Source organism: Dermacentor andersoni, chromosome 10, assembly GCF_023375885.2.
Source record: "Dermacentor andersoni chromosome 10, qqDerAnde1_hic_scaffold, whole genome shotgun sequence".
Lineage (NCBI taxonomy): Eukaryota > Metazoa > Arthropoda > Arachnida > Ixodida > Ixodidae > Dermacentor > Dermacentor andersoni.
The window spans coordinates 67,594,449-67,620,171 of record NC_092823.1 but is presented as its reverse complement, the minus strand read 5'-3'; the positions used below and the strand labels follow the sequence as shown (position 1 = coordinate 67,620,171).

At 47.4% G+C, this 25,723-nt stretch overlaps 1 protein-coding gene and 1 long non-coding RNA gene across 2 annotated transcripts in view; one reads left to right on the top strand and one right to left on the bottom strand.

Moving 5' to 3' along the window:
* The window catches only part of LOC126543990 (uncharacterized), a 125,784-nt gene that overhangs the window by 64,372 nt on the left and 35,689 nt on the right, over positions 1–25,723 (top strand). The window lies entirely within an intron of this gene.
* Positions 4,732–25,059, bottom strand: LOC126543999 (uncharacterized). The gene is made up of 3 exons (XR_007602033.2): positions 24,896–25,059; positions 11,243–11,468; positions 4,732–4,857 (listed from the first exon to the last, which is right to left on the bottom strand). It is a non-coding gene; the product is annotated as an uncharacterized lncRNA (long non-coding RNA).

The following is a 25,723-nucleotide window of genomic DNA, read 5'->3' as shown; positions in this document are numbered from 1 at the left end:
ATTATGGAGGTTTGTCTGAGCTGACTTTGTCATTTTGTCGTAGTGATTAACCGTGTCCCTGAAGCTTTGCCTGCCATTGGCGTTTTGTTTGCATAATGATCGCGGTGGTAATCGGAAAACTGCGTGACGATGGATTAATTGAACTTCTGTAATTAATTAACAATTATTTAATGTCAATACCCTGATTACTACATAGTGCGCCACAAGAAGGAGAGGGATTCTATACAATACGTGGAAATCGCGATATTGAAAGTTGGTGGAACGGCTGGTCGCTGTCCTTGGAATGAAAGAAATGAAAGAGTAAGTGTGCAAGTTTGTAAGCGAACGTAAAACGTGGAATACAGATGTAGGCACCTGTATCACGATCGGAGCACTTGCTGCGAGTGGTGGTTAACTGGCCAGCCGCGCTGCAGAATTTTACCACGCATGTCTTTACGGCTGACATATTCGTGCGAAACAGCGTTTCTCGGAATAACGAAACCTTTGGCCGATTTGTTAGGCCGCTGCATATTTGCATGTGATCGGATGGATGCTGTTATGATGGTAATAAGATCAAGCTTAGGTCTCAGATTCCTGTTACGATCGAAACATTTGCGCTAATTCACTATTGCCTGTTCGCATTAGTCTTATTGTTTAATATTAGTAACGGGGAAAGTTTGTCGTTTTGACTGCTAAATTTGTGCCACGCGTCCGCCCTCACTGATTGAGTTACCAATGACCGATATGAACTATGTGCAATAAATTACTTCTTACATGCTGTGATGTACCGATGTAGCAGCACGTTTGCGCGCTTACAAGTCATTTGCAGCGAAGCACGCAGATACGCATACAATTTTTTTTTCTGTCCTCTATGCCAAAACTCACCCAAACACGTTACCATTGGGACTCTGCAATGTGAGGGTGTTGATCTGCCTGTTGACGGTAAATTTGAGCGCATAGTCGGCTTCGCAGCGCTGCGACCGCCTCAGCGCTAGGCGTATGTGTCCGCTTATGCCGGTATTTCCAGGTGCTGCTTTGTTTCACATTGCAGTATTCGTTTGTTTGGCCGGTTACAGGATGGATGGATGGATGCAAAACTTTAATGAAGGTCCTGAGGTACGCGTCTCAGCGCGCTGCGGGCCGCTCCCACGTTGGGACAGTCAGGCCATGCCCGACCACCGCATCGTGGGTCCTCTCGACAGCCCATAGTTGCGCCCCGGCATCGGGGCTCTTGATAGCGGAGAGCCAGTTGTCCTCATTTATTTGTTCTGTGCCTCGTAACGAGGGGCGGCGCCAGAGCATATGGTCTAGGCTAGCGATGTCATTGCAGTGTCTGCAAGAACTAGTGCCATAGGTGTCGGGATAAATTTTGTGGAATAAAGCCGGGCTGGAATACGAGCCTGTTTGCAGGTAAATATTTTTTAAAGGAGCCCCGAACCACTTTCAATCGAAGTCGAGAAATGCATATTTGAAGTTGAAATACACTATTTCAGAAACACCTTGCCGTAAAAATGCACTTCGATGAGTTTACCAGAAGCGCGGGGTTATTGACAATCAAACTATCCCTTCGCGGTTCTTCCGTTCCTTCTTCAATGATTCGCACTGCGAAGACTAAGTCGGAGTGGGGCGTGCCCATAACGCTCCGCCTACTGAACGTCCCTGTGGCGTGCAGTTCAATTTTGATTTCGGATGTTCACGTAGACGGCAGTACTTGAGATTTCGGCGCCTATGACGCGCCAAACACGGTGGTCCTCAGCGACCCGTAGGGCGCTCAGCCAGCGGAGTCGTCGCGGCCACCCGCGGCGACCGCGGTATCTACGCTACGTAGCAGACCGCACCTAGATGCAACTGTGGTGCATGGGCACAACGTTTGCATTGTGCACGACAGGGCTTGAGTAGGCGATTGCGCCCGAATGCTCCAGTCTGGCCGTGCTAAGTACGGGGTGCGAACCGGGCTTGTCATACACCAGCTAGACCGACGGATAGTAGCCACATCGAACCTGCCCATTTTGAAGCGCTATCAATAGCTCAATACGAAGCGAAGTGTGCCAAGGCCAGGAGGTAGCGAGTGCTGGCAGAGTACGTGTGGTCTGATCCTAAATTCCGCTGGGTAACGGTTAATTGATTGTCAAAAACTACCCTAAATTAGTGACACCCGACGGATACAACACCGATATGCAGAGTGGCCAAAATTTAATTCAAATCCTGGCTGTCCAGAGGGCCCGCGAGAGGGCCGTCAGGTTTGACCTGGTGGTAACCGAGTGTGCCTAGCCAGGTGACGTTGAGTTTACTCGCCCCTATTGTGGACCGAAAAAGTTTTCTCACTCACTCACTCACTCACTCACTCACTCACTCACTCACTCACTCACTCACTCACTCACTCACTCACTCACTCACTCACTCACTCACTCACTCACTCACTCACTCACTCACTCACTCACTCACTCACTCACTCACTCACTCACTCACTCACTCACTCACTCACTCACTCACTCACTCACTCACTCACTCACTCACTCACTCACTCACTCACTCACTCACTCACTCACTCACTGCGCGGGCAGCCGCAGCAGTGTCTGAGCAGGCGATAGTCGACTTCTTCCTAAAGTACGTAACTTATTGTCAATATTCGAAAGCAGATTTTCGCTTATTTCAGCATGTTTATTAAGCTGCGTCAATAAATATACGCAGCAACAGTAGGAAAGCGTGCACTGATCCAAACACCCTTCTTGATTGATGTTAGCTATTGGCCAATAGCAGCCGCGCATGGGAATGTGTTCTATTGCGAAGTAAAGCGTACAGAAAAGAGTGTCGAGCACGCTTCTGTCGAAAAGAGAGCGTTTAAGAAAAAGGCTGCTTCGAGCTCCGCTTGCGAGCTTCACGAGCAGCACACGACTGCAAAATTTGGTTGATATGTTCACAGTAGCGTATGCCATCCGTGGTGTGTTTTTTTTTTTTTTCACCAAGCTCGAGGGGGTGGTTCAGGACTTCTTTAAAGGGGGAAATCCACGGCTTTGTCGTTTACTTAACGAGAGGCGTTCACTGCATGCAGTCCGACCAGAAGTCACACTGCGAAAGTAATTTGTGCCGACTCAAATTAAAACATGCCATCACATCAGCAGTTTTACGTATCGGTCATTGCGCTGTCGCAGCAGTGGTTTCTCAAGTCTATGTTTTCTTTCCTAGCGCACACGGCCTGCCTATCTCGCACCCAGCAGCTGTTTCCAGCCGACAGCAATGTGCACACTGCAAACATACTGACGCACATACTGGCGTACATTTACATGCGTAAAAGCACGTCGAAAATGCTCAGATTGACGTCAAATATCCGTGGGGGAGCTCCTGTAAACAAAGTAAACGAATGGCTTCGATGAGAAGGTTTGGTACATTTCGGTGTGGGTGGAAATCGAACCCGGACCTCCGGGGTGCGAGATGAGCACGCTTCCCCGACGCTGCGATGGCTTCACTGTTCCGGCTGCGAAAAGGTGTGCCTGGTGCGTGCGTCATTGTACGCGTCACGTTGTGACGTCACGTTCCGGCAGACTAAATGTGTGGCCTAGTGCGTGCGTCATTCGGCACGTGACGGCGCAGCCAATTGGGAGGAGGTGGCGCCACGTCATGAGTGCATAAAATGATCGTGCTGCCTGCCGCACGTCACTTGCTCTTTGGATTTTATCGGTGCTATGTCTGTTGCGTTGGACTCTCGACGCCAAGTCACGAGCATATAAAACGAGCTGGTGTGTGGACAACGTATACGCAAACACACGCCAAATCAGCATAAAGAACTTTAATGCATGTACAAAACGTGAATCGAAAACATTTCACCAAAGGTACTACAATTAAAACTAGGTCTAACGAAACCCAATTTTACGAAGTTCCCGATCTAACGAATAAATTTACCTTCCCCGGCAGGTACCCATAAGGTTCAATGTTATCATCAACCCGATTTAGCGAAGCAAACTTGGTCGAACTCGATTTAACGAAGTTTTTTCTGAGATAGATGAGTAAGAAAGGCGGTGATTTCGTTCTACTTTTGACACAGACGAGTTTTTCTTCGAGCGTGTGCTCTAAAGCTATCGCGTTAAAACACCTAGACGCCCTGGTCACATTCTTAGCTTTATTTTGACGAAGATGCACGCCGCACCCATGCACGGAACAGCCGAGTCAACATCGCCTGGGAAGGGGCGGCGGTGGTTGCTTTCGTTATTTAGTGGTTCATGCGACAGATGGCTGAATTAGCTGCAAATACAATGCCGCGCGGTAGCCTTTAAGTGTCGCAACGTTACAATTTTAGATTTCGAAGGGCCGAAAAATTCCTTTGTCGATATTACGAACTTTCCGAGTTAAAGAAATAATAATCGCTTCGTTAAGTCGAGTTTCAACTGTATAATTCTTTTGAGTTTCCACACCTAAGCAGTCTTAAGTGTCTCTGACGATTTTTTTTGTTAAAAATGTTTCGTGTCGTGAGTTTCAGTTTCACAAGTTCTCCATTAGGTGTCAGCTCTCTTGATTTCATAGTTATGTTCGCAAGTACCATATCGACTGTTCCCAGAGTACGTTGAGAAACATACTGTGAAAATGGAATGAGGCACCGAAAACATGCACTAAGTCTGTTCAAACCATTCCATGGCACATTCTTTCCCGGACAAGTATTTATTTGCCTATCTGGATTCCAAAGTGCTATATATATATATATATATATATATATATATATATATATATATATATATATATATATGAGCATTTCTTTGTTTGTTGTCTCATCTGGTGTGTTTCAGTTTCACGAGTCCTAAATTACGTCTCAGCCGCGCTTTTTCTTATAGTAATATTGGCAAGTACCATATCGATGTTGCCCATGAGTCCGGTGACAAATATAATCTGAAAATGATATAAGGCAATGAAAAGATTCACTGAGTATGACCAAACCATACCTGCTGTGTTAACATGTAGCTTGGTAGCGTAACTATGAACCACTCTTGCAGAAATGTGCTGCTTTTGGATTTGTACGCGTTTGCATTGCTCTGTGAGTGCGATCATAGTGCCGAATTGTTTGCACCTAAAAAGGCTTAAAAGTATTGCAATGAAAAAAATTTCAATGACAGCAATGGCGCATACAAAAATTATTCTTGACAGAGGAAAATTTCTAATGTGTGCAAATGTTATTATATATGTCGTCCCGAGAACTGCAGCATACATATTCAACCAAAGTTTACATGTCTGAACAAATCAGTAATGATATCGCATTTAATGCAGTGAAACAGATCATGCAAATATGAGAAATTTTGCAGAAATTGGGGGGGGGGGGGGGTAAACGCACACACGCCAAAAATTTACAGTGACGTTTCACTTCGTGAACGCGGGTGACGCGCAAGCATATGGGTGCCATTCCTATATGGACACTCAAGGCGCATTTCTGCCGTCTTCGTTGCCGTGATGTTCCGTATAAAGTTCGAGGGCGATAACACGATCCCCGCGCGCCGTATGCTGTATGCGCGAGCAAAAGCGCGTGACGGTTAGCCAACGGTAGCGGTTCAATCTCGCGCGCGCAAGGAAGTCGGAAGGCGCATCACGCGCTAGGCTCCGGGGTGAGAGTGCGGCGGCATTATATTCAGGAAGCAACTACGTATTCACTGGCCTCACGAGCCCTGTCTTGAAAGCGATCTGCCTAGCGTGCCTCCCCTAAAGGCGCATTCACACCGAAGGCGGGGCGGGCAGGCGGAAAGCGGTGAGAACCTCCTCGCCGAGCGGGCAAAGCAGGCGGAAGGCGAGGCGGGCAGCCGGATTGCTCTCGGAGCGATTTTTTCCGCCCCGCCGGAGCTTCCCGCTTGCCCGTAGCCAATCAGGGCTCGAGGAGACAAGCCGACTCAAAATGGCATCCACCGAGACAGCTGGATTTCGCGCTGCACTTTGGATCGACACAATCAAATGCTGCCCAATGCTATATGACAAGAGACACGACGTATAAAGTACACTGAATACAAGAATCAAAGCACTGGCATGACCCATTGTCTCTCGTTCTTGCAAGGCGGGGCGAACCCACCAGCGGCGTTGGCGGGCTGTCTTCCTTCGAGCTTTCTCCTGCTCGTCTTGAAAAGCTGCTGAAGAAGCGGCGAGTAGAATGCCAACTATTTCGTCTTCTTCGTCCGAGCTGATCGTTCTTCACAAGTGGTTAGCAAGCGAGAGCGGCGGGCCAGACGACGGTGGCGCCGACGCTCGTGCGCGCGTGTTGAGGACGGACGACCGGTGTCAAGAGATGGCGACAGGTGTGCCATCAAAACGCTAGATGCTCCGCCTTCCCTGCGGCGCGGGCCGACAGGCAAGCCGTCGGGTCTGAACAGGCGCGCGCGCTCACCGCCTCGCCGCGTTGAAAATCCGCTTGGCCACTTAGCATCTGAGGGACACCGCGAAAATAGAGGAGCAATGGCGACGACGATGCTATATCCACTCCGGAGTTGTTGGGGCAGTACGTGTACACGACCGGAGTGTGACGGAAGATGTCTTTGCAGGGAGGGCCTCCTCACACTCTGTGCCTGTAGTGAGCGTGTCCAGAAAGTACCGCTAATAGTACTGCCGGTCACGTCGTCAGCCGTTCGCTTTTCTGAGATTGTAGCTGAAACGTTCACAAAACTAAGCGTTAAGTTTCCGTACTTTCACGTATTTGGGGCACAGACACTACCTAATAATAAAAATAAACACACACCACCTTGTGGAAGGCACTTGCTCATAATTATAGATCATTTTCTGAGAGATGTAACAGTTTCTAATGCTGTGTTCTAATTTTATTAAGAATAAAGATTTCTGCTGCTCAGTGCTCTTTCTTCTGTTGCCGAAGAGCGACAGGTAAGCTGACCGAGGTGCCGTTATGTCCCGCAGCTACAGATGTAGTTTTTCTTTGTTTCTACAAATTGTATGCCTGTCACGCGTCCCCAGCAGCAGTAGGTGCCCGATCACGTATTTTTGTACAAAAATCACGCAGACATTTTGGTAGAAGTAATACTAATGTGAAAATGTTAATTTGAAAAACTGAGCTGAATGAATTGAGAATAATAATGGTTGTTAACGTAGCTGTACGTTCGACGGATTGGTTGATTGATGTTGATGAGGGCTCAAAAAAGTTCATGCTTATAATGTGGCCGCACGATTTGGAAGCGATTTTGATATAGAGGATAACTAAGTTTGAACTTTCGTATATATCTTCGCGTGAGAGAGATTGCATATTTGGCCTTATTATATATTTCACGCACACCGTATTGTGAATTCCACGCAAGATCGAGACCCAAATGCTTAACATGACAGCTTCTGCTGACATATGTGGCTTAGGGCATGTCTGTAGAATTAAGTGACTTTTTTTCTTATTCTTAAAAGTGACGCATATGTTTATCGACGCCTTTAGTCTCATACGCCAAGGCTTAAATCACCAGCAGATTGATTGTAGCAAATATTAAGTTGTTTTACTACATGTATTATTTAACACTTGATATAGAAAACAGTCATCGGCAAAGTCTCACATCTGAAAAAAAAAGATGCTCAATGGACAACTGCAAGTATTTAATATACATTAGAAACAAGAAGGGCCGCAAGAGCTAACCGCTGGCTTAAACATGTTAATGAACCTATTACTCGGTTGTTCCACTTTGCCTTCGATGTTTTCAGCAACTAGAAATCCATGATCCTATTTTACTTTTAACATAAAAACCTGATAGTTTTGCAACTAAGCCTTGATGTGAATCTATACATAACCGCTTCTTCATCATCATCTTGGTTACGTCCACTGCAGGGCAAAGGCCTCTCCCATACTTCTCCAACTACCCCGGTCATGTATACTAATTGCGGCGATGTTGTCCCTGCAAACTTCTTAATCTCATCCGCCCACCTAACTTTCTGCTGCCCCCGGCTACGCTTCCCTTCCCTGGGAATCGAGTCCGTAACCCTTAAAGACCATCGGTTATCTTCCCTCCTCATTACATGTCCTGCCCATGCCCATTTCTTTTTCTTGATTTCAACTAAGATGTCATTAACTCGCTTTTGTTCCCTCACCCAATCTGCTCTTTTCTTATTTCTTAACGTTACACCCATCATTCTTCTTTCCATAGCTCGTTCCGTCGTCCCCAATTTAAGTAGAACCCTTTTCGTAAGCGTCTTGGTTTCTGCCCCGTACGTGAGTACTGGTAAGACACAGCTGTTATACACTTTTCGCTTGAGGGATAATGGCAACCTGCTGTTCATGATCTGAGAATGTCTGCCAAATGCACCTCGGATATTCTTATTCTTCTGATTATTTCAGCCTCATGATCCGGATCCGCGGTCACTACCTGTCCTAAGTAGATGTTTTCCCTTACGACTTCCAGTGCCTCGCTACCTATCGTAAACTGCTGTTCTCTTCCGAGAGTGTTAAACATTAATTTAGTTTTCTGCAGATTAATTTTTAGACCCACCCTTCGGCTTTGTCTTTCCAGGTCTGTGAGCATGCATTGCAATTGGTCCCCTGAGTTACTAAGCAAGGCAGTATCATCAGCGAATCGCAAGTTACTAAGGTATTCTCCATTAACTCTTATCCCCAATTATCCCCAAAATAGCATTGGAGAGATTGTATCTCCCTGCCTAAAGCCTTTCTTTATTGGGATTTTGTTGCTTTATTTATGGAGGACTACGGCGGCTCTGGAGCCGCTATAGATATCTTTCAGTATTTTTACATACGGCTCGTCTACACCTTGATTCCGTAGTGCCTCCATGACTGCTGAGGTTTCGACTGAATCAAACGCTTTCACGTAATCAATGAAAGCTCTATATAAGGGTTGGTTATATTTCGCACATTTCTCTATCACCTGATTGATAGTGTGAGTATGGTCTATTGTTGAGTGTCCTTTACGGAATCCTGCCTGTTCCTTTGATTGACATAAGTCTAAGGTGTTCCTGATTTTATTTGCGATTACTTTAGTGAATACTTTGAAGGCAACGGACAGTAAGCTGATCGGTCTATAATTTTTCAAGTCTTTGGCGCCCCTTTTCTTATGGATTAGGATTACGTTAACGTTCTGCCACGATTCCGGTACGCTCGAAGTCAAGAGGCATTGCGTATACAGGGTAGCCAGTTTTTCTAGAACAGTCTGCCCACCATTCCTCAACAAATCTGCTGTTACCCGATCCTCCCCAGCTGCCTTCCCTCTTTGCATAGCTCCCAAGGCTTTCTTTACTTCTTCCGACGTTACTTGTGGGATTTCAAAATCCTCTAGATTATTCTCGCTTCCATTATCGTCGTGGGTGCCACTCGTACTGTATAAATCTCTATAGCACTGCTCAGCAACTTGAACTATCTCATCCATATTAGTAATGTATTGCCGGCTTTGTCACTTAACGCATACATCTGGGTCCTGCCTATTCCTAGTTTCTTCATCACTGCTTTTAGGCTTCCTCCGTTCCTTAGAGCATGTTCAATTCTATACATATTATACATCCTTATGTCAGCTGTCTTACGCTTGTTGGTTCACTTGGAAAGTTTTGCTAGTTCTATTCTAGCTGTAGGGTTAGAGGCTTTCATACATTGGCGTTTCTTGATCAAATCTTTCGTCTCCTGCGATAACTTACTGGCATCCTGTCTAAACGAGTTACCACCGACTTCTATTGCACACTCCTTAATGATGTCCATAAGATTGTCGTTCATATCTTCAACACTAAACTCCTCTTCCTGAGTTAAAGCCGAGTACCTGTTCTGTAGCTTGATCCGGAATTCCTCTATTTTCCCTCTTACCGCTAACTTATTGATCGGCTTCTTATGTACAAGTTTCTTCCTTTCCCTCCTCAAGTCTAGGCTAATTCGAGTTCTTACCATCCTATGATCACTGTAGCGCACCTTGCCGATCACTTCCACATCTTTTATGATGCCAGGGTTAGCACAGAGTATAAAGTCTATTTCATTTCTAGTCTCCCCATTCGGGCTTCTCCACGTCCACTTTCGGCTATCCCGCTTGCGGAAGAAGATATTCATTATCCGCATATTATTCTGTTCTGCAAACTACTGATAACTCTCCCCTGCTATTCCTAGAGCCTATGCCATATTCCCCCACTGACTTGCCTCCAGCCTGCTTCTTGCCTACCCTGGCATTGAAGTCGCCCATTAGTATAGTGTATTTTGTTTTGACTTTACCCATGGCTGATTCCATGTCTTCATAGAAGCTTTCGATTTCCTGGTCATCATGAGTGGATCTAGGGGATGTACATAACCTCTTGGAGAACGTCAAAACTCATGCGTCTGTACGACATATTTGCGTTATTTCAGCGAGTTGAGTTTGCTTGAAATGCTTGAATTAGCGCACTGGCCGCGTCGTCGGCTTTAGGCTAATTCATCGACTTGTTAAGGAATTATGAAAATAAAGTTATGTGTTCCATCAAATCACGACATGAGTTCGCCTAAAAAAGGTCGATAGTATTAAGATATAATTTCGAGATTACGTTCGAACTGCGCCGTTTGTCTGGTGACGCTGTTTTAAGGGAAATTTGCTATTTTATTCAAGTAAATAGGGGCCCGCCCTGCACGTTCATTTATGGGTGCGTTAGTAAGGTAGTGGCGTACGCTCAAACGCAAAACAGTCAGCAGATCACAAGTAGCTCTACAGTCGCATTCAAGTTTGCGCACGAAGCAACGCTGCAGTGATTTTCTGCAGCAATGCTTGCCCGCTTGATAGTGGCAACTCTTACAAGGGCGGAACGCCTACACTGCGCTTCCAAGCCTTCTGAAATGACGCCCGCAGCAACCATAGCAAGCTATCGACCATCGGGATGTCTTTATTAATTAATTATTTCTGGGGATATACGTGCCGAAACCACGATTTGATTGTGAGGCGGGAAATCTGGGTTAATTTTGACCACCAGGGGATATTTAATGTGTACCCAATGCACAGGACCAAGGGAGTTTTTGCATTTCGCCCCAATCAAAATGTGACCGCATCGGCCGGGATTCGATACCGCGACCTCGCGCTTAGCAGCCCAACACCATAGCCGCTAAGCCACTGCGCGGGTCGCCATGTCTTTGTTTGCGTCATGTTGCAGAGGAGAGTATTTCGCACAACTTTTTAGTGAGTTCACTTGAGAGAATACACAGCGGGAAATATCGAATCTCGGACCGGTTTGGGCATGCAGCCATTGTGACATTGTTGTCGTCGTTTTGCCTTTTTGAAGGCCGTTTTCATTGCTAAGGGTAGCCGTGGCACTATAAGTGTAATAAATAACCCGAAGAGACCAAGCCAGATATAATGGAGTCACCTACCTGGTTGCACACAGGGGCACTGGTAAAGATACGGGGCGTAGTAGTTATTATACTCGTTATTTCTTACAAGCGCATTACTACATCTGTCCCCAAGCTGTCCTCGAGCATTGCAGGCTCCATATCTATACTGATAGCCTTGTATCACGCAACAATAATACGTGAATGGCTCGCAGTCAGCGCTCGAAGTGCAAGACCTTCCTTCAACTTCGTCGTAGTCGTCGTTATCCTATGAGATAGCAATCAGTCATGACTTGACAGTGAAAGACAAAGCAGGTAATTTTTGAAGATTACGTTTTCGTGTAGTGCCTGTGTAGATAGTGTTACAAAAGATGACCCTCTGTGGCATTGAGCGCACGCAATAGAAATTGAGCAACTTCCTTTAGTTTTACGTTTCAAAACAACGATGTGATTATGAGGCACGCCGTAGCGGGGGACTCCCGATTAATCTTGACGACGCGGGCAGCATTTCTTTGCCGTGCGGTAAAGAAGGGCGCTGTCCATTAGTATAGGTGATCAGCCTAACCTTTGCTGACGTAGTTGCTTGTATGGAGGAACAGTACAATCTTCAGGTTGATGAAATAGCAGTAACTTTGCCGTTTCTTCATGCGCAAACAACGGGATGGAGAGAGCCTTCTAGACTGCACCCTCGACCTCTCCGGACACTGGCCGAAAGTCGCAACTTCGGCGACTCACTGCACCGTATGCTACGATACCGCAGCAGCCTGCGGAATGTGGCGCGACGACGCACATCGCTTTCTGTTAACGTGCAGGAAGCTAGCTTTTGAGGAGGCAGAAAAAAAAAAAGTCATAGCTTCGGAGAAAGCCCAAAACGACATTCTAGGCATGCGGGAGACGGACACATTGACTGCGGACGGAGCCGGGCGGCACGTCAAATCGCGCCAACGTTCGAAACGTGTGGGCAGTTGCTGGCCCAATTACGGCTTAAGAGGAAGCTTTAGCTCGGGCCCATCTCCGACGCGGCCTATTCAACTACATGTAAAACGCAAAAACGCTTTTCTGAGATCACCCCTGTACCGATTTTAATGAAATTTGTTGTATTTGAGAGAGAATGTCAAATTCTAGTGACTGTTGGAAGCGGAATCCCGATTTAGGGCTTGAATTTTGTTAAAAAAATATTCAAATATTCAACCGCTCGAAAAAAATAGAAGCACGAAGTTCAGAAATTCATAGCTCTGCATCAAGAATAGCTATCGCGATTCTGTAAACGGCATCCATTAGATCATTGAAAGCGGACAAATTCGATGTGTCATTTTACATCTTACGTGAATTTGTTACTTTGGTTACAAGGGTTCTGTAAAAGCTGCATTTCCATATTAAATTTTTTATATTCATCTGTAACATATCAATTTTGTCCGCTTTAGATGTACTATTAGATGCAATTCACAAAATTGTATTATCATCTTTTTTTGTTGAGTTACGGAGTTGTAAACCTGATAGTTTCGTTTTTTGAAAATTACTGGTTTTTGCCAATTTTTAATAAAAAAGGGAGGACCTAAATAAAAAATTCGAAACAAACAGTCACTAGATTTTACGTTTTTCTTTTAAATGCAACAAACCTTGTCGTCAAATTTGGTGCAGTGGTTACCGAGAAAAGCGATTTCTCCTTTTACATGTATTTAGGTAGGAGCAGCCGAGCTAAAGCTTCCGCTTAAGGTTAGCGGCGTGACTCCGGTATGAGCGGTTCCATTCAGATTCCTGGCCCGAGGATGGCCTAACATTAACAGCGTGGCGCGAATATTGGCTGTGCCATTCTGAAAGAGATCCAACGCTGGACCGGATTGCACATGTGCTTAACAATATTAGCGCTGCCAATAAGGCGCGAATTATTGGGCTGACATTCCTATGGTGTTGCCAACATGGATTACTAGTGTGTCTTTCTTGGGACACTGGCCCCTTAAAAACAAATGTGTTGTTCTTAATAATTTTTATTGCTTTTCTTTTACGACTTGACAGGCGTATATAACATTTAAAAAGTCAGTGTACTGAGTACAGCGCAGGAAGCAGAAACGGTTTGCTCAGTTTGCAGCCCTTAGAGAGAGCTTATACAACTGCTCGTTGACTGCTCGACACGGGACTCGAGCGATACTGTTTTTGTAGAGACCATCCTATCTTATGCTTATCTATCTCAGCAGACTTCGCGCTGATGTGACAAATTATGTTGTTCATATGGGGTACTATATTTTAAGCAGAGAAATATTACCCTTATACAGACAAGTTCTTTACCACTTTATGACATCATCTGGCTGCACCCGTAAGTGCAGATATATTGTATTTGTATATTTTCTAGTGTTGCTTCCCAGTTATTTCAGTCACCTCCATCTGAAGGAGAAAGCTTTTCAAACACCGTTGGCTTTTAGTTAGGCCTCACTATCTTTTAAGAATTAATACATTCATTACTATGCAGCGCGCTCGATACATAAGTTTTTCTTGCTGAGTGTTTGTTCTCCGTCACCAGTATTTTGTGGTAATTCTCGCTTTCTTCCGGGGAACACTGTTCCCTGCCCGACGGGAATGGAAGTGGAGCCACCCGCACTCCGACCTGATGTAGCGGCGCCCGCGTCGGCAGCCTCAAGGAAGCGGAACAGCCTCTCGAGCGACAGCGAGGCTACCCTGATAGACTCGACCGAGAGCGACGACAGCTCCGACGACGACTACGTGACTGTCCTGAGTAAGAAAGCAAAGCGGCGGATGCTTGGGGCCTCTGTGGACACATCTACTATGAGGACTCCGCAAAGTTCGCCAAAGTACACCATCCTTTTCTTACCTGTGCTACCCTCCGACAACATGAGGTTCCTCAACAGGCAAGTTGCATCGGTTGAACTCGAGAGACTGTTGCCAAATGGCATTGAGGACGTACGAGTCAACCCTCGGAAGAATATTGTCGCGGTAGACGTCGCCCAAGCGTCGGCGTTAGATTCTCTGCGAGCTGTCACTGTTCTCGGTGGCATGAACGTCCGTACCATCATCCCGATGGGAAAAGAGACTACTACAGGCGTCATATATGACATTGATGCGGCCATTTCAGGCAAGGATTTACCACTTTTGATAAAGCCTGCCAATCATGGGACCCACATACTACAGGTGGCCCGTCTCGGAACTTCCAGATGCGTGAAAATTGTCTTTAAAGGTGACTGCCTTCCATCGCATGTGAAGGTAGGTCATTTTCGACATGCTGTCCGGCCATTTGTTCCCAAGCCGCTTCAGTGCAGAAACTGTCAGAAATTCGGTCACGTGAGCGCCGTCTGTGGAAAGTCTGCTATATGTTCCCGCTGTGCAGCACAACACTCTGCAGGCAACTGCCAGGCAAAAACTTATAAGTGTCCGAACTGTCAAGGGCCCCACGATGCCTCATCAAAGGATTGTCCTAGAGTTAGGCGAGAACTCTCCATCTTGAAGAAAATGGTGAGGGACCGGTCGACCCATCGTGAAGCAGCTGCTGACGTCAGGCGACGTCGTTCTCATCGCAGACGCTCATCAAGGAATTCTGCTCTCCGCACAAAGAATACGCGTGCCGCACAGCCTCTTGCTGTTGAATCTGCTCCAACCTCAGTGCAGAATGTTTCCAAACCGTGTATAGATAACGGAGCATCTGAAAAGACTGCCGTGAATGAGGAATGGCCACCACTGCCAAGGATAAGCCCCGTGGAAAAACCCCAACAAGGAAAGGCACCACAATGCTCCACCCCTCACCCAGATGAGCTGACAGAGCATGACCGCCGAATTGTAACAATGCTCAAGTCTTTGATAAATGCGATTCGCACGCTTGTGGGCAACTCGAATACGCCAACAGCTCGAAGCGCAGTTCAAGTGTTGGATGCCCTGAGCCCAGTGCTTGCAAATCTTGCATAAGCACAATGGCTCTTCCACTGCCTTCACTCCGTGATGAAGTGCGTAGCGCGACAATTTTCCAGTGGAATGCCAGAGGACTTAAATCACGGATTTCATGTTTCCGCCAATACGTTTTCACGAACCGATTTCCTGTATTGGTAATATGTGAACCGAACGTGTCGAAAGCGCTAAGACTCTCTGGATACGAAGCCTTTATGGCGTCAACGTGCGGGCAACCCAGCAAAGTAATTGTTTACATCCGTACAGAACTGACTTACATCCCCCACTCAGTGCAGCCTCATGATGGAAACCAATACGTGTGTCTCCGCATTACAAAGAATAAAGTGGCCTTCACCCTTATCGGCGCCTACATATCCCCATATAGTCGGTTCGACGGCGACCGATTGCGAGACATCCTGACGGCAACTACTGGACCCTGGATTATCACAGGAGATTTTAATGCTCATCACTTGGCTTGGGGAAGCTCCAGAATAGATTCCAGGGGCCGGAAACTTGTAGAATTTGCTTCCGACCATGAACTTAGCATTATGAACGATGGCAGTCCGACGTACTTGCGTGGTGCGAACTATAGCAGTTGCTTAGACTTGACCTTGGTGTCACGGCAACTTGGTCAAAATGTTCGATGGTTCTCTGACATCGAGACTCATGGTAGTGACCATATTCCCACCTACTTAATTATCAATGGATTTGGAAGCTTCTCCTCTTGTACTTCCCGACAAGCATATATAAGGTGGTCAACGTATAAGACAAAGGTGGAAGAGGCATGCAAAGAAGGTTTTACCGGCACCATTGAAAACCTTATTACAAGTGTACTGGAATCGTCTAAGTACACATTTACATCTGCGAAAAAACGTACGGATTTTGACATGGAACTTGAGCGACTTCGAACGATTCGCAGAAGAGCCGAGAGGCGATACAGGCGCACGAAGTCAATTCATGACCTTAGAGTCGCTCGACGTATACAGAAGAAAATCCAACGTCGTATGGACAGGTTGGAGGAACAACGGTGGAAGACGTTCTGCGAATCACTTGACCCCCGCAAGCCTCTGTCTATCATATGGAGGACGGTGCGCGGCCTTGGCTCGTCTCCACAGCAACGACACCCATTCTCAGAAGAAGCCTCCTCCATCAAGGCCGCTCACAGGTCGATATAGCCGAAGACTTCTGTGTGAAGATTGCGGGCAGTGTGGTCACCATCAATAGTGAAATTCTGGGTGAAGTTCCTGCGACACGCTTCCCAGAATTGAATGTGTCCTTCTCACTTGAGGAATTGGACGCTGCTCTGGCCTCATGCAGGCGCTCATCGTCGCCAGGACCAGATGGCATCACCTACGCTGCTTTATGCCACCTAGGTGAAGATGGCCGAAGCAGACTGCTGGAATGTTATAACCAGTCATGGAATGATGGCGTCGTTCCTGAGCGGTGGAAGTCTAGCCGCTTGATACCACTCCTGAAGCCTGGAAAGTCGCCACTTGACCTGGCGTCCTACCGACCCATTGCGCTGTCCAGCTGTGTTGGGAAGGTCATGGAAAGAATGATTCTCACCCGCCTAGAATGGTATCTTGAGCGCCACAACGTATACCCCGATGCCATGGCTGGTTTTAGAAGAGGCCGTTCCTCTATTGACAACGTCATCGACCTAGTCTCATCTGTACAACAGGAAAAACACCACAAGCGTATATCGGTTGCACTATTCCTCGACGTGAAAAGCGCCTATGATAATGTAACGCATGAAGCCATCCTTGATGCCCTGGAAAATAATGGAATAGGTGGACGCATGTTTCGGTGGATTCGGAGCTATCTATTCAAAAGATCCTTCTTTGTGCACAGTGCAGATGGCCGAACTGCTGACCATTACACTTACCGTGGCGTCCCTCAGGGTGGGGTTCTTAGCCCCACTTTGTTCAACCTTGCAATCCTTGGCCTTGCCGACGTTCTACCACATACAGTAAACCTTTCCATATATGCTGACGACATATGCATATGGGCCTCGGCAGTTACACGTCTCCAGGTGCGTGCACGGCTCCAAAAAGCCGTGACCCTAACATCATCGTACCTGCGTGCGCAAGGCCTCAGCATTTCGACCGAGAAGTGCGCCTTAGTCGCCTTTACCCACAAGCCCATGACCTGGTACCCCATTTCTATTGACCACCAACCAATTTCCTACGCAAAAACTCACCGATTCCTAGGCGTTATTATAGACAGAGACCTTTCATGGAGCCCCCACATCACATATTTGAAGAAGAGGCTTACTTCTATCTTCCATATACTAAGGTTTCTCGCCGGTAAAACGTGGGGCACATCCGTGGCATCTATGCTTCAACTATACAGGACGCTCTTCCTAGGATACTTGCGATACAGCACACCAGTGCTGTCCAATGCTAACAAAACTAACATCCATGTCCTACAGAGCATTCAAGGCCAAGCCCTTCGAACATGTCTGGGGCTACCTCGAAATGCTTCAACCGTGGCAACAATTGCCACCGCGAGAGACCACCCAATAAGGACCTATATAGATATCGACGCGCTCCGGGTGCATGTTCGCCATATATCCAGAGTCCCTGACCACCATCTCGCTCGATTGCCTGAGAAAAGACCCAGGGCAGCGTTCTCCAGATCAATTGCGGCTAACCGGCACTCTTTGTCTTTGAGGCACTCACCCGCAACAAGAACGCCATCCCCTATGTGGTGCTTGAAGAAGCCTCCTGTGTACCTTGCTGTTCCAGGAATAGTGAAGAAAGCTAGCCTGACCACCGCGGCTCTCAAGCAGATCACATTGGAACTTCTGCATTGTTCATACTCTAACCGCATTCATGTTTACACGGATGGTTCCGTCTCGGAAAATTCTACGGGCGCCGTTGTTCTACCATCTCAATCGGTCGTCATCAAGTTTAAGACATCACACGTAACGACATCTACAGGCTCTGAACTGGCCGCTCTTCGCGCTGCTGTCGAATACATTGAAAAAGAACCGCCCAACAAATGGGCAATATTTTGTGACTCGAAAGCAGCCCTCCAGAGCTTGAGAAGTTTACGACGTGGCAATTATGAACAGCTGGTGTCACAAATCCACGAAACCTGCCATTGCGCTTCTGAAAGAGGACATAATATCATATTTCAGTGGCTGCCGGGACATTGTGGCATCGTTGGTAATCACCTCGCCGATGACGCTGCCCGACGTGCCCAGGCTGGCTCACCGACACTCCTTATACCTTTATCCAGAGTCGACGCTGCAAGAGAGCTTCGCAGTCTCGCTCGTACAATCACGTTAGGTTGCTGGCATACACCTCAGAACTCTAAGTGTCGTTTACACAGCCTCGATCCATCACTGAAACTTACATTACCAGCGAATCTTCCACGACGTGACGCAACACTGCTGTGTCGGCTGTGGGTAGGAGTAGCATTCACCAACTCCTACGGCTATCGTATTGGAATGGCGGATTCACCAATGTGCGCGAAGTGCAAGTGTGAAGAGACCATCAGTCACCTTCTGTGCCACTGTTCTCGCTTCGATAATCAACGCGAGACTCTCCAGTGTGCCTTAAATAGACTGGATGACAGGCCATTTACGGAAGCGAAGATCTTGGGGGCCTGGCCTCATAGTTCATTGGCCCAGAAAGCAGTTCGAGCGCTTTTTCGCTACCTGAGGGAAACAGACTTGAGTGCCAGACTGTAGACATCCTATACCTAAGTTCTCTCTCTCCCTCTTTCACTCCCCATTCCCCTCCCCACGTGTAGGGTAGCAAACTGGACTCAGTCTAGTTAACCTCCCTGCCTTTCTGTCTTCCCTTCTCTCTCTCTCTCTCTTCTTAGAACCCATCTTGCAGTCTCGGCGGCGCACTGCAATCGTGAAAAATGTTCGCTTGTTGTCATTTCGACTGCAATCTGTTCATCTTAAGATCATGTCGCAAAGTACCCATGCACTTTTGTGAGCGGTGACGCAGTTATAGACCGAGGCAAAAAAAAAATTACAGGGGATGCTGAGAAATTACCAAGAAGGTGAAGGCGAAAGCCTAGTTGGACCCTGTTGATCTGCAGCTGAACTTTCTTTTGAACTTTTTCCTGACGTGCTCTTGAACTTTATGATGAGCGCTCTGCTGATCTGGTGCTGAACTTTCTGGAGAACTTTCTGCTGATCTGCCGTCGATCTTTCGGCCCGTCTTACTGTGAGTCCTTATATCGACATTTCGAACCAAACGCGGTCCGACACATCACACATTGCACCAAGTGGATTGTGCATGAAGTCTTTCTTCTACTTGGACGTCGCTCGGCTGTGTCGCCCTTGTCATATCTCCACAGCGGCCGTGCCCGTCACCCCTTGACCAGCCCCCTGAAAAGCACCCTATGAAGGTCGTCCCGCTCGTCTTCTGTCCGCCCCCGTTGGTACCTTCACCACTCAACGAAAATTTAGAGAGACCGCTGCCGCAGTGGCAGCTCTCTCCACAGATTCTGCAATTTCCCAGAGCGTCTGCGTCGCATTAGGGCCGCATGCTGTCCTCGTCCGGCCGCTGCCACAACTTCATCCATAGACGCTTGCTCCCGACGGCGGTTACGACGAGCGGCCCATTTCGAGCTGTTCTAGCCTCTTCCGCCGTGGCGTACTTTCTCGGTCTTCCCCGCCCGCGCCTAAGGGCTGGTGCGTCGTCACCCATAGCGATGTGGAATGAAGCTCTGAACCCGCGCGGCTACGTATACAAGGCGGGCGAGCGCGCGGCGAGCGCGCTGCCGCCGTCCGACCTCGGAATCTCCGCCGCTTCGGTGGCAGTGAAGTCACTGGAACCTCGAAAGTACACTCTTAGGCAAAGTTACACCCTTTGGCTTGCCCCTTCTGCCACACAACAATAATCGTTATCTGCCTTGATGCGTTTCCTTTCTTTAACGCTGCGAGCCCGGAACTTTCCAGTAACGAACGGCACGCGCGTTATCAGCATAGAACAGTTTACACCCTTTAGAGTGCCCCTTCTGATAACGCGCGTGCCGTTTGTTACTGGAAAGTTCCGGGCTCGCAGCGTAAAAGAAAGGAAACGCATCACGGCAGATAACGATTATTGTTGTGTGGCAGAAGGGGCAAGCGAAAGGGTGTAACTTTTCCTAAGAGTGTACCGCAACCGCCGGAGCGCGCGTAGGCAACATGGTGCTGTTGTTGCCAGATTTGGTCTAACGCGCCTCTCGGGCGGCAGCATATCAGCTATGCGTAGCTATGATCCGAACGTAGCTACCATTATTGGAAATGGACACATTTCATAGACCTCTAGAGGAAATATGAGATGGTGCATCTGCTATGCGTGCGAAGCAGTTAGCACGATAGGAAGGTATTCACAGGCACCAAATTGCATGAATAGATCACCAACAGGTCGGGAATTCGAGCGGCCGTCCTGTCATTTCTTCTCCTTCCCCATAAGCCTTGTGCCCGTTGAGAAGCTATCCAAGGAGCATACTAAATTGCTTAACACCGTGCATAGTTAAGAAACGTTACTCGTGTTTTAAGCATTTTATACGTTGCAGGCCTACGTCAATATCGGGTTTGGTTACGTTGACTGTTTTACCTTCGTAGCTAACTCGTAGCTATTCGAAGCGTTGGAGGAAAGGCGAGGAGCTCTTCCTCGGGGTTTCTATACTTGCTGCATTGAAGAACGGCACGATGGTTGTCGCAAGGGGCGCTGTGAAATGCACAAATAAAACCGCACGGCACATAGCTAGACACGACACTTCATATACTAGGAAAGTAAAGCATTAAACTATACGGCACCCGCCCTAATGCAAAATTAACGCGATGTTCGTGTGTCTCACAATACTTTTGAGACTGACTAGGCATCAAGTGCGCCGCGCATCGTTTATAAGCGTGGATGTAATTGCTTTTTAACGCGGCTACTGATTTACTTGCGTTGAAAACAATTGATACAGATCGACTTCGACGTAGATAAACGGTCTCTTACTGCAGTACAAAAAAAAAAAAAAAAAAACATTGATCCTAAAACTTAGTTATCCTGGCTACGCTCGCGTTGTTTTAATCCGTAATAAACAGCACGCGAAAAATGCACACTTTAATATTCGACAGTGGCAGTTCGATAGCTCTTGATTGTAGTGGTTTTCTCACTACATCGTGTTGTTAAGGCAAAACCCTTAGGTTGCTCATGGGTGGTGAAATCGGACGACCGTTCGGCGTTATGGCACCAAAATACAAAATCCCGCGCGAGTAAGCCATCAATTTCTTTATCAATAAAAGAGCTCGGTTACATCTATTCGCGTTGAACGGACACCCTTCTAAATAATCAGTCTGGCCACAAAAGCGTCTGCGTGTGGCTTTCCCGGTTTTCTTCACATTTGCCGAGCAATGTACACCTGTCTTATGACGTTTTTAGGAGTATAAGTACGCCTGCGAGAATTGGAAATAAGTCTGTTGTGGAAAGTTGGTGCTCCGTATTTGCCTAATTTGTTTTTCCCTGTTCATCTCATTCTGCCTGCACTAGAAGAAAGCAGAATACACCATATATACAAGTCCACACAGCTACCATTGTCGATTAAAGTGCTAAAAAAAAAAAAAAAATCATTCAGTGAACATGCGTATGTATCTTGATGGTCTTCATAGACTTTCCACGACCGTTCTAGCTTGCCTATAATCACGCAGAACCAGTGACGATGTCTAGGCGGCTGGAAACAAGAGCAAGTAAAGAGAAAACAATTAATAGGAAGTAACAACTCCTTCGAGTGAGAATGTCAAAGTAATTTAATGAATATCTCGTGAGCGCGCAGGCTTTGGCCTTCATCCTCTATAGCATATGCTAAAGTGGCTGTCAACCTTTTCTTTTTTTGACCCAGCCGCCCGCATTCCGACGCTCTTCGAGCCACATTAAGCTCGGTTCTGCACGTTTCTGAATATCTCCTCGCTTTTCTTGCGCGAGGCAAAGAGCAGCCTGCAAAGCAAAACGCGTGAAGAAGCTTCTCGATCACATTATGTCGTCTAGGCAGTTCGTTGATACCGCAAAGCTTCTCAGTTTTCCTATGCCATCAAATCCACCTCGTGGGAGTGAACTTGTCGCATTTTACCTGGTGAAGCGAGATAGCACGGCTCTTGATGTCGTGCTTTCCGCTTGGTATCGCCAAAAACGCCTTCCTATATTCTCGATCGGTGGTTGCTGCACCAGAAAGCGCAGCACTCGGGCATTTCCGTTCGTTTTAACTCTAAGAAAGTTACATATGTAATAAATTGCACGAAATGCAAAATCTTGCCCCATCGATGGCTCATAACGCGCGGCGCGTGTGCAAGCGATGCTTTCGTCTGCGCGTCCGCTCCGGCGCGGCGTGGACCATCTATAGTGGCGAGTGATCACCTGACGGCACGAGACCAATCGGCAGCGCGGGGGCGACGAGAAAAGGGCTGCGGTACTTTCCAGGTTCCAGTGACTTTAGGTGGCAGAGGTAATTAGCGCCATACATCAGGCGGGCGGGAAAGCAAATCCATTGCTCTCCCGCCCCTCCTCGCAACTCCGCTTCCCTCGTTCTCCTTCTCAACTCTCTCGTCACTCCCTCATTTTCCACAAGATGTGCGATCTAGCCATCAGCCCTTCTTTCGTGTCGTTTAAACCAAGATTTGCTTCCTCCTCGCTCTCATACGACGCCGTAAGTTAAAAGCGCGCTCCGTGGAGTTTTCCTCTCTGCCGTTAACGGAAAGCGAGTGTTAAAAAAAATTATTAAATTATGGGGTTTTACGTGCCAAAACCACTTCCTGATTATGAGGCACGCCGTAGCGGAGGACTCCGGAAATTTCGACCACCTGGGGTTCTTTAACGCGCACCTAAATTTAAGTACACGAGTGTTTTCGCATTTCGCCCCCATCGAAATGTGGCCGCCGTGGCCGCGATTCGATCCCGCGACCGAAAGAGAGTGTTGGCCGGCGTGGTCAGTTTCGCGGTCCCTATTTGCTGTGTGCTTGTGCGCCGCGGTGTTTCACGATTTGCACCGTTTACTTCATCATGCATGATGCACAAATGCGTCAAAACAAGTCCTCCAAGATCCTACTGGTTCTGTAAACACAACAGGCGAGCGTGCAGGTTGCGCATGCGCAGTCAGCCTGAAGCCCACGCCAGCGCTTCGTTTCCACGTAGGGTATCGGTGGACGCGCTCGTCGCCTGCCTCGTTGCTGCCGTAGAGCCTGTCTCGTGCCACACTCCGTCTTCCTCTTCACCCTTTCGCCGTGCTCTCCTCTTCCGCTTTCCTCCTCGCGCTCTCTTCGCTATCGCCGTCTTCTATCCTTCACTGCACTCCGCATTCGCTATTTCATCCTTCGCTGTGCTCCCTTGCTCGGTCAAGCTGAGGGACACCGACGCCGACGCAGGAACGACCGCCTAAGAGCTGCGCTGTAAGACAGGGAAGGCCACCCCACATTCAGCGTTCTTACCGACGTCTTCTGGCGTTTTGCTGCCCGGCGTCACTCGACGTCGCTCGGCGTCGATTCTGAAGGAGGCGCCAAGCCGAAAGCACCGAGGTCACGACAGCACCAGAGCTCGGTGCTGCCGCATGAAGCAACTCGATGAGCGGAGAGCAATGTGGCCGCGGCCAAGGTGCTGGTAACTTTCGCGAACGACTTCAGCAGCAACCAGTTAGCGTGGTTGCCTCCGCGGAGTGCCAGTGCCGTCGTCGGCACGCCGGCGCCGCCTGTGAAAGTGGCCACTCCTATCTCCGTGCGCGCTGCCTTGAATTCGCGGCCATTTTGAGTTCGCAGCTGTCTTGGCTACCAATCGCGATGCGGTTAATGTATTGCGATAATGGTGCTAATTACGCGCGTTCCGTCAATGTTAAATACCCAGAGACCAGTTCTCACTCCTTGTCTCGTTGAGACGTACACTTTGAGGCGGTTTTCAGGTTCGCGCGGCATTCCAAATTAACACAATTGCGCGTTTTGTTAACAGGTTACAAAATAGATAGCCAAGTGCCAGAAACGCCAATACCCGCTTGAAGATCGCAAGGAAGGCGTTGTCTTCGAACGAAAACTTCGATTTATGTCTTCCGTGTGCGAGGCAATCCGCTTTATCTATCAGTTGACTGAGCATGCGCATGCGCCATGACAAGAAACGTCGACAGCACCGCACAGTAGGTTGGCATAAGGCAAGGTAACATTTACTGTGCCGAACCGGTTGAGTGTTGTGAACCAGTTCGCAAGCCGTTATAAATTTATATTTCTCGGAACCGGAACTAGACCGGAATATGGGAGCTCGCCGAGCCGAACTTATCCAATTTTTTTTGGTTCAAATCGCTCCATACAGATATGCTATTCAACGACTCTGTGCTCTGCGACATTAAGCATTGTAAGAACAATCGTACTCGCGGCAATAACTCTAAGTCTTCAAGGGCATCTATCTTCCAATAAAGTCAATAGCTTTACACAAGCGTTGTTCTGTTCGCTTGCATTGACATACAAGGCGGCTGTCTTTTTTTTTTTTTTTTCACTCGGCTTTTTCGGCTAAGCAGACAGAACACTAGTGTGAGCCGAATGACTCGACGCTGAGAACTTTGGCAATGAGCGAATACTAAGAAAGTCACGGCTTCTAGCATGCGCTCGCGATGAGATTGCGTTTTGGGCAAGTGTTGCGCCTTTCACGCCGTGGCATTTATTACGATGTTACAAACATTATCTACCTCAGCTAAAGAGCATGATGAGATGATAGCAGGGTGTAAAATACGTAGGTTCTTAATAATAACAATGCCTCATTATCGCTTTCAAAAAAGCAGTTCAGTTCTCAGACAGTACAATACAGATATAGAATAACACGACTCTGTACTTACATAACCCCAGTCTATATCTGCACTGGAACATACAGCTAACAAGGACAGCAAGATCATCGTCACTGAGATCTCGAGATTCGGTAAAGTGTTCGCTATCAGCATCGTGGTGCAACAACAGGCAGAAACGGCGGTCAAATGAGAACGCTTCACTGCTTATATAGGTGCATGTATTCTGGTCGACGTTTTGCTCATGGAAGCCTATTCACAATGTTTCTGACGCAGGTGTTGTTGAAAAGGACTTTTTAATTCCACAGAAATATCAGTTCGACGTGCCGTCTGTTATATTCAGTAGTGGGTTTTGGGATGCATGAAAGAACATGGGTAAGTGGCGCTAGAATAAGAATATTTAATAGTTGCATTGCAGATAATGCCCATAAAAGAGTGGCGGGATATTTAAAATAAAATGGGTGATCTTTTAGGCAACAAGGCTTTTTAAAAGGGCGAAGCCAGCAGATGAATATGGTATTTCTTTATTGCTCATATGAAAAAGGAAAAAAAAAACGTGCTGCAGAAATTTCATCATATGTCTACTTATGCGTAAGCATTCTTTGGCTCGGCTGTTACGTCTCTTTTGCTTACTTATGCTGCTAGTTTATGCATGTCTACTCAGCATTTTCCGAAGTCAAAGAATGCTTACGGATTAGCGGACAATTCTTGGAATTTCTTTAGAATTCTATTTATCGAGCGTCGCCCTATACCGTCGTTTCCGAGCCAATTGTGAACACCTCCTGTCCTCTTGTTACTGTTGATGATCTCCTAGTTGCTGTCGCTGTTCTTGTTGTCGCTTCTGCCGCCTACGATGTTCCTGTTGTCGTTCAGCGTTTCCGC